The sequence below is a fragment of the Sinocyclocheilus grahami genome, unplaced genomic scaffold, assembly GCF_001515645.1.
Source record: "Sinocyclocheilus grahami isolate Dianchi unplaced genomic scaffold, SAMN03320097.WGS_v1.1 scaffold1439.1, whole genome shotgun sequence".
NCBI lineage: Eukaryota > Metazoa > Chordata > Actinopteri > Cypriniformes > Cyprinidae > Sinocyclocheilus > Sinocyclocheilus grahami.
In genome coordinates this window covers 32,578-42,628 of record NW_015506618.1, presented here as the reverse complement: position 1 = coordinate 42,628, position 10,051 = coordinate 32,578, and positions in this window count along the sequence as shown.

Sequence of the window (10,051 nt, the reverse complement as noted above, 5' to 3'; positions counted from 1 at the left end):
TGTGTGTGTGTATATATATATATATGTGTGTGTGTATAATATATATATATATATATATATATATATATACTAGGGCTGCACGATAAATCGCATGCGATTATTTAAGGTGCATCTTGTCAGTAAAGCCGGTTCTTTAAGCAGCGCTAAATCTCCATCACCTTTCACATGGAGCAGCATTAACTACACAGAGCCGTTGTTCACTGACAAGCTGCGCAAAACCACGATCATAGTTTGCGCATGTTTTGCGCAGCTTGTCGGTGAACAACGGCTCTGTGTAAGCCCGCAGGTGATGGAGATTTAACGCTGATTAAAGAACCGGCTTTACTGACAACATGCACGTTAAATATCGCATGCGATTTATCGTGCAGCCCTAATATACAGTATACACACCTTGCTACGTGTTAGGCTAACCGAGACTTGTCATTTGCACTTATATATTGTTGCTCTTTTGTTAGTTTTGACTGCTTTTGTTGTCCTCATTTGTAAGTCGCTTTGGATAAAAGCGTCTGCTAAATGACTAAATGTAAATGTAAATACTAGGTTGTTGTTTTTTTGTTCTTCCAGGTCATTTAAGGCCATTAACTCTTAATCTGAACTACTGAACTAGGGAGCTGATTGAGACGCACCCAGAGATTTAGTTTGCATTTTTCTCTCTAATAATTATTCTCATCTTAAACAGGACAAAGTGTCCAAACACACCGGAAAAACTCCTGCTGAAGAAGCTGAGATCCACGTGACACACTTTTATAAAGATGGCGTTTATTAAAGAAGAGAGTGAAGACATGAAGATTGAAGAAACATTCAGAGTCAAACGAGAAGATATTGAGACGCAAACAAAGATGGAGTTTATTAAAGAGGAGAGTGAAGACATGAAGATTGAAGAAGCATTCAGAGTCAAACATGAAGATAGTGAGACACAAACAAAGATGGAGTTTATTAAAGAGGAGAGTGAAGACCTGACGACTGAAGAAACTTTCAGAGTCAAACATGAAGATAGTGAGACACAAACAAAGATGGAGTTTATCAAAGAGGAGAGTGAAGACATGAAGATTGAAGAAGCATTCAGAGTCAAACATGAAGATACTGAGGAACAAACAGGTTTGTTTTTATTCTCAAAGCTGAACTCACTCATGCTTTTGTTGTCCTCATTTGTAAGTCGCTTTGGATAAAAGCGTCTGCTAAATGACTAAATGTAAATGTAAATACTAGGTTGTTGTTTTTTTGTTCTTCCAGGTCATTTAAGGCCATTAACTCTTAATCTGAACTACTGAACTAGGGAGCTGATTGAGACGCACCCAGAGATTTAGTTTGCATTTTTCTCTCTAATAATTATTCTCATCTTAAACAGGACAAAGTGTCCAAACACACCGGAAAAACTCCTGCTGAAGAAGCTGAGATCCACGTGACACACTTTTATAAAGATGGCGTTTATTAAAGAAGAGAGTGAAGACATGAAGATTGAAGAAACATTCAGAGTCAAACGAGAAGATATTGAGACGCAAACAAAGATGGAGTTTATTAAAGAGGAGAGTGAAGACATGAAGATTGAAGAAGCATTCAGAGTCAAACATGAAGATAGTGAGACACAAACAAAGATGGAGTTTATTAAAGAGGAGAGTGAAGACATGAAGATTGAAGAAGCATTCAGAGTCAAACATGAAGATAGTGAGACACAAACAAAGATGGAGTTTATTAAAGAGGAGAGTGAAGACATGAAGATTGAAGAAGCATTCAGAGTCAAACATGAAGATACTGAGGAACAAACAGGTTTGTTTTTATTCTCAAAGCTGAACTCACTCATCTGATCCTTATTAAAATGTGCAGCTCTACAGAAATGAATGATATTTCAAAAGCTGTGATTCTCAACTGGTTTGTTCGTGGGACCCACATTTCCACATCGTCATCAAGCTGTGACACAAAAATGGATGACCCACACTAGGGCTGCACGATTAATCGAATGCGATTGTCATGCACATTTTGTTAAAAAAGCCGGTTCTGTAATCGGCAGGAAATCATCATCACGTGCTTTGAGATGGAGCAGAATTTACTACACATAGCTGTAGTCAGGGACGGATTATGATTTGCAGAGGCCCCGGGGCCAATTATCTCCAAGGCCCCCCACCCCACCATACCATTTTTCCCGTTCTTTCCCTTAGCTGCGCATTCACAGTAATAGAAAGTGGAAGTTACGATCATGAATATTCAAACCGTTATCACTCCGCATCAAATGCCTGCGCTACCCCTGTGCTAAAAAAGCACATTGTACAGGGTTTACAGAATCAATATAGGACTAATACACTTTTCTGATATTTTTCTCTCAAGTCTAATAGCTACAACGAATAATCAACAATGCGGCAGCCCGGTCTCATGAAAATGCATATAAATAGTACGCCAAATACATAAAAATATTGGCGTTCATATGATACGCATGTGTTTGACGTGCATATGATACGGAATTTGTTACCATATACACGCCAAAGTCAATTTTTGCGTAACGATACCACAAGTTTTCATTTTTATTTGGCGTACTATTTATATGCACTTTCATGAGATTGAATTGAGGCGTATGAAACGCGTCTTTAATGAATTAACTGTCAAATATACACATATTTAGTGCATCATGAATCAAAAAATTATGTGTCACTAAACAACTCTGTGACAAAATTTAAACATCAGATCATCACGTATAAGAAAATGCAATTTAAGAAAACACAATTACAAAATAAATTTTGCAGGCCCTGACAATTATACAATCCAGCATGCTTAAACAATTTCTTACAGGAGTTTCTTTCTTGTCTTCCTCCTCGCAAAAGTCATCCACCACTTCATCGAAACTGAGCTCCTTTAAGAGTTCGGACTCAATGGCCATGAGCGACAAGAGAGTTGAGACGTTCTTGGCACATTCTCATTCTCAGTTCGTTTTTAACTCGAGACATTTTAGAAAATGAGCGCTCTCCCTCGCAATTCGTGACTGGCAGTGTTAGAAAAAGTCTTAACGCAATGTACACGTTTGGAAAAGTTGCTTGTAAATTCAGATTAATAATTGGTGTTGTTTACAGTCGGTCTAAAGATTCTAGTTGTAGAATTTAAAAACCAGCTGTAGCCAGTCGTCCTCGCAAAGATTTTATTAAACATGTTTAATATTGGCGACTGTCTATGCTCTGGAGATGCATTCCCTAGGCTGTCAAACATCATTCATCCTTATTTTTCTGATTTTGTCAAACACATCTTTTTTAGTGTTTCTTTTGTAATAGGCTATAGGTTAACATTGCAAGTTAAGTGTTTTTAGGCTATTCGTTTTGTTCTGCAGAGGGAAAAAAGTGAAACTGCATTCTGTAAAAATGCAGAATAAGCTGTGATTTCTCTCTTTTTTTCATAACATTAACCATCCTTTTATTTCAACCTGGAGTCTAATAAATATTAAACGGGAAGAATAAAATGGTAGCTTATATAAATTGCACTTATTTATGAATATATAGGCTTCCTATAAATAGGCCTAGTCTAACTAATAAAAAAATCTAATATTTGTAAATAAAATAATTTTACTATATATACACTTTAATAATATCTAATATATTTGAGGATATATGATGAGGAATTATCTCTACAACTCTCAAATTAAGTCGTCAGAGTTTCCAGTGTTGGCCGTTGGGAGCGTTATTTACTGTAGACTGATAAATAAGCAGTATTTTATATTTTGTTCTAACTGGTAACTATGGAACCGGAACGAGAAAAAAATAGCATTTTTGGCCAGAACGAACTAATTAGTTTTTAAGGCCTGATTTGGCAATAACAGTTTACATTATTGTGTGATTATAGTAAAAAAAAAAAAAACAGCAGTAGAAATGTTGCAATTAACTAAATGAATCAGGAAATGCTTAATGACACATTCTCACAGAACGTTTGCTTTGAAAAACGCAAGACGCGAGGAGTGGAATGGGAGTAAGGTCTAGAGACTTGTTTTAAAGGGGTCATATGATGCGATTTCAATTTCTCCTTTCTCTTTGGAGTGTTACAAGCTCTTGGTGCATAAAGAAGATCTGTAAAAATGCAAAGACTAAAGTCTCAAATCCAAAGAGATATTCTTTATAAAAGTTAAGATTCAGCCACGCCTACCTAAAACGGGTTTTAATTTTTGTGTGCAATATGCAGGGCTCCAGACTCATTCTTCCCACTGGTTGCTCTTTTGAATACATGCTGATGAACTTTTATCTCCGAGCTTCGGATGCTTTAACTTTCGAATTTGCGATATCGTCACGTTTTACAAGAGGAGATAATTGTTTGTTTTTCTTGCATAAATCTATACACCTTTCACTTTTTAAGACTAAAACAAAAGATGGATTCATTATTATACAATGACAAACTATCTTACAAAATGTTTATTAACAAAAACAAATAATTTTAGGCATGGCATACACGACATGCTGTATAATATACCGACTAATAAATGACAGAATATTTGGCAAACACTGAGGAATCAAATAAAAACAATAAATAAAAGAAAGCTTCCATAGCATAACGTGAGGTAAACAGCAAAGATAACGAGCTTTTCAAAATGAAAACAAAAAGAAAAGAAAATCTAAACTTGCTGTCGGTGACAGTGCTTGCATGTTTTTTTTTCTTCAAGAGTATCAACATGATCACCTTCTCTGCTCTTTTACTTAAGCATGAAAACCATCCATCCTTCGCGCTCCTGCTGACGCGGTGAGTATAAACCAGGCCTGTTTTGCAACATTTGCGTGTTCAGATGAGCAGGAAAATAGTTCTATCCTACACAATTACTCACTAACAAAGGTTATTTGGTCTTATTTAATGCATATTGTACAAATTATTATTTTTGTTAAATTAACAATATCACTGGTAAATAAAACACCTTAGTATCGATATTTTTTGTTTGAGTATCGATACTTTAGATACTCGCGGCAGTATCGATATATCGATACTTTGGATCGATACGCCCATCCCTAGGCTCTACACTCTAAGCACTGCACAGTTCAAATGAGTAGCGCGGTTTCTTTATGCTTTCAGTTTCGATTATTATTGTTATTATATATTATTATGATAGTTATTGCATTATTATTTCAGTCAAACCTATAAAACCCCTTTGTTACCCCAAACTACATATAAAAGCTTTATCAGTGGCATAAAAGTAACCAATGCAGCTACTTAATCATTTGCTACTCGTTAACGTCCCCTTTAAATAACGTGACGCTCTGCCCTCTATGACGCTGCTCCCATTAAGCTCTGTTGGAAGTGAATGAACTGATTCAGCATTTCGACACTTAATAAAGGATGTATTGATCTCGTGAATTAGCGAATTTTACTATACAAATATTTTTTTAATTCGATGTTAAAGTATATATGGGAATATTACATGACACGCTGATCCTTTAACAATGCATTGGCGCAAAAAACGCACACCTTTTGGAGAAATCTGCCACAAATATTTGGACAAATGTGCCAAAAATACTGCCTAAACAAAATACTGATTTTGTGCACTTTATTTACTGTACCAATATTTTAAATTGGCCTTTGAACTTAGCTTTATTGCATGGCAAAAAAAAAGTGTTACCCTGCCAAAGCACTGACAGAGCCCACTGATCTAATGGCGTTGTTGAGCGCTCCAAATGCAAACTTTGCATGCAACAATCAGGCAGCAATTGACAGCACTCTGATCTAGTGGCATACAGGCATCGTCAGATTGACAGTACTCTAGCCCAATAATGTTGGGGGATCCAGTGGGGGCGGCAGTCATATTTCAGGATGACCGGCCACTCCTTATCACAACCCTGCTAAAAGTGCCAGTACGTGCGCTCATTGGCGCCCCTTCAGCTGGTGGCGCCCTAGGCGACCGCCTAGCTCGCCTATGCCTAGAAACGGCCCTGCGTACATTCTGCTCAACAATAGTAATATATTTCTGCCAATGCCCTCAAGTTAATCCGAACTTTCATTTTGATGGGTTGCCGTGAATATCTTTACATTTCTGTGTGTATGATATGGGCCGCCCCTCTAATATAATGACAGGGGAAACACTGGAGTGACCCCATGTCTGAGGTCAGTCATTTGCATAAAACCCACCCAAACCAACTCCGTATAAGGGCTTTTTCCGCACAACATTTCTATTAGTCTTTCGTTTCTCTCAGCAAACAAGTAACACACTGTACTAAAGATGTATTCTAGCCGGAGAGATGCCTGAGAGAAATATAACTTTAATCTTATCATGATTATAAGGTGACCCAGAGTATGTTTGTTTTTCATGTACATGTGTTTTCAGTAGCTCATACATTTTTTCCCCTAAATTTAGAAGACTTTGTATTATAAAAGTTTTTGTTGAATCATGATTTGTTTTTGAAAACGTTCATACACCAATGTCACAAATTTGCATACTCTTGCATATCATATAAGACTTACTTTCTATCAGAGGAAACATATAGATGGTTTCATCGGGCGCACGCGCCTGGCCCGAAGTTAACTTCCGGTCTGTGTTTGTTTATCAGTCTGGCTATGGCACCGGCTACAAACGCAGTTAAAGTTAAGGTGATGAGTAGACTGAAGTTGGGCTCAGGTGGTTGTGCTGTGGGATGTGTTTCCCATACATTTATTTATTTGTGGCGCTCGACACAATATCAAAAATTACAGATTTTCCAAAAGGCTTCGTTGAATAAACATGAGCACATACTGCACATTTAAAAATCATAACGAGGCGCGGGTGTTTTTATTTCACTGTATTTCTAAAGGAAGACAATCTTTAGAAAATTTTCGATGTCATTTACATTTCATCTTGCATTTTATATGCCTGATAAAGCAGCGTTTGTGAGCTCAGTGCTGATTTGTGTACAGCCGTTACTGGGGAAACCTCAGTTTCTCCTGCTACCAGAGAATTAATTAGCATTTTCAGTAAGTCCATCTGATTTACGCAGCAAACATATTTTGCTTGTTTTCAAAAATAATCTACAAGCATAAAAAGAAGAGGATCTAATACTGAGTCCTGTGGCACCCCATGCATTTTAAGAATACTTTTCCCATCAACTGGTCACAATCATAGACTGTATAAAAACATGGACTTAGTGTCCGTGACGTCACCCGTAGATTTCCGAAGAGCGCCATCTTGGCAGCGCATCACCGCATGTCACTCCTGGATAATCGAATCAGCTGGTTGCTGAAACCACGCCCACTTAGCTCGACGGTGGTGACAGCAGCGGCAATCCACCTGTCACTCAAGTGGCCACGCCCTTAATTACGCAGAACTTTAAAGCTTGATATAATTTAAACGGATGAGTTATAAAAAAATTCACCCCCCTCACAGTTGTCATGAAAAGCAAAATAAGCTATATAAACCAAAATTATTTTTTGAACCAGGCGGTAAACATGTTTTTTTTCCTGCTGTAAAGTTGGGCATTTTAACATGGCGAGTCTATGGGATTGACTCCCTTTTGCAGCAAGCCTCTAGCGGCCAGTTGATGAATTACAGTTTAAGTCACTTCCGTGTTGGCTTCACGAGAGAGAGCGGGAGGTTGCCGCTTGGTCCCAATGCACAACACCGCTGTAATCTGCGTCAAAGATGATCACTCTGATGTAAGCAAGCATGAATGAGAAGCGCATGGCGGAATTGGGGAAGGAGGGGCTTTTGAATGAAAGCGCACATTCACTGTTTGACAGCAGATGGTGCTGAACAGCAAAAATGCAGCAGTTACCCCAGAAACAAACAGCTGTGCTACTTTCAGTATGTTGTAAATAGAACGAGGCATCAGTTTACTATCGGGGATTTGTTGTGTTATGCCGTGCCGCATCCAGTGTAGTCAGTCAGCATCACTGATTATAATGGGTTCTATAGTATGTTGTCGCGTTGCGCTGCTCGCGTCCGGTGTAGACATGGTGAGAGCCACGCAGATGCACGTGAACACTGAATGCTGTTCACTTTCGTGTCTATGGTGACAGCAGCGGCAATCCACCTGTCACTCAAGTGGCCACGCCCTTAATTACGCAGAACTTTAAAGCTTGATATAATTTAAACGGATGAGTTATAAAAAAATTCACCCCCCTCACAGTTGTCATGAAAAGCAAAATAAGCTATATAAACCAAAATTATTTTTTGAACCAGGCGGTAAACATGTTTTTTTTCCTGCTGTAAAGTTGGGCATTTTAACATGGCGAGTCTATGGGATTGACTCCCTTTTGCAGCCAGCCGCTAGCGGCCAGTTGACGAATTACAGTTTAAGTCACTTCCGTGTTGGCTTCACGAGAGAGAGCGGGAGGTTGCCGCTTGGTCCCAATGCACAACACCGCTGTAATCTGCGTCAAAGATGATCACTCTGATGTAAGCAAGCATGAATGAGAAGCGCATGGCGGAATTGGGGAAGGAGGGGCTTTTGAATGAAAGCGCACATTCACTGTTTGACAGCAGATGGTGCTGAACAGCAAAAATGCAGCAGTTACCCCAGAAACAAACAGCTGTGCTACTTTCAGTATGTTGTAAATAGAACGAGGCATCAGTTTACTATCGGGGATTTGTTGTGTTATGCCGTGCCGCATCCAGTGTAGTCAGTCAGCATCACTGATTATAATGGGTTCTATAGTATGTTGTCGCGTTGCGCTGCTCGCGTCCGGTGTAGACATGGTGAGAGCCACGCAGATGCACGTGAACACTGAATGCTGTTCACTTTCGTGTCTATTTGTGCCTGAAATGACATGCGCGCTAAATTGTCAAAATGCATGTCTCTGCAAGTATCCTTGTAAACTCGGTTGCTTCTGGCTTAGGTGGAGGTAAACAAGTGAGAAAGAAAATGGATGTGTAACAGTATATTTGTTCACAGCAGTTTAACGTTCATGAGGCTTTTTGTGTCATGAATGTTAATCAAACAACAAAACGGAGAAAAATCACTTTTGTAGCTCTAACATAGATTTATTAGATTTAATAATTTTATACAGTGAAGACTATTCAGTGTTATTTTACATTTAATTATTACATTTTTGTACTCGAATACTGTTATAATTAACTTAAAAATATTAAGCACCATTTATTTCATTTGTGTCTTTGTTCTATTATATTTATCTATGCATGTAATTTGTTTATTTTCTATGCTGTTTTACTCGCCTACAAAATCACCCCAGTCATTGATTATTTTTTCTTCCAAATAGAGCTATTCAAGTCATCTGGGGATTTTTTTTCATATCGCAATATATATTGTATAAAAACAAAATATCGCAATGTGAGCTTTTTTCCAATACCGTGCAGCCATAGGTCTATTTGCATAGCTTAAAGTCCACGTTTTAGAACAATGTCTTTAAGGTTTTCCCTATGCATAATTCACTTTCCAAACCAATTCCAGATTAACCTACACACTGTGCTGAAAATATAAAGACCAAATATCAATGTCATGCTGAATTTTGACACATGGATTCATACAGTGTATATACCTTAATAGATAAGGTTACATACATCGTAGGGCTGTCAGTTTAATGCGCTAATTAATTAGCTATGAAAAAATAACGCGATTTAAGATATTTTAACGCAGTTAACGCACTGACCCGCCCCCAGACCTGTACATCATCTTACATTTGACTGTTGACAAATATGATGCAGGCCAACAACTCCTTTAATGCAGTTATGCCCTAAAATTCAAGATATTGGTGCATAAATGCCTCTATATGAATTTCAGTCTCATTTAAATAATACGATATCACACGAGCAGCGAGAGCAATATCAGACAAGTGCTGATTTTGTCCCGAATATCATGAGTTTTAAACAGGGTTCGTATAAGGTGCTTAAAGTGCTTGAAGTACTTGAATTTTACTTTTTGAAATTTTAAGTCCTGGAAAACCCTTGAAAACAGCCATATTTATGAAAAGGTACTTGAAAAGTTATTGAATTTTTAAAAGGAAGTATATACGAAATTAGTGTTCATTTTTGTTTTCGATAAAAACAATCTTTTCATGCAAAATTAACAATGCTGCTCGTGTTAAAGGGGTCATATGTGTAACAACATAACATAATATTCTGGTGTAACAGAATATGTTGACATGCTTTAATGTTCAAAAAACATTATTTTTC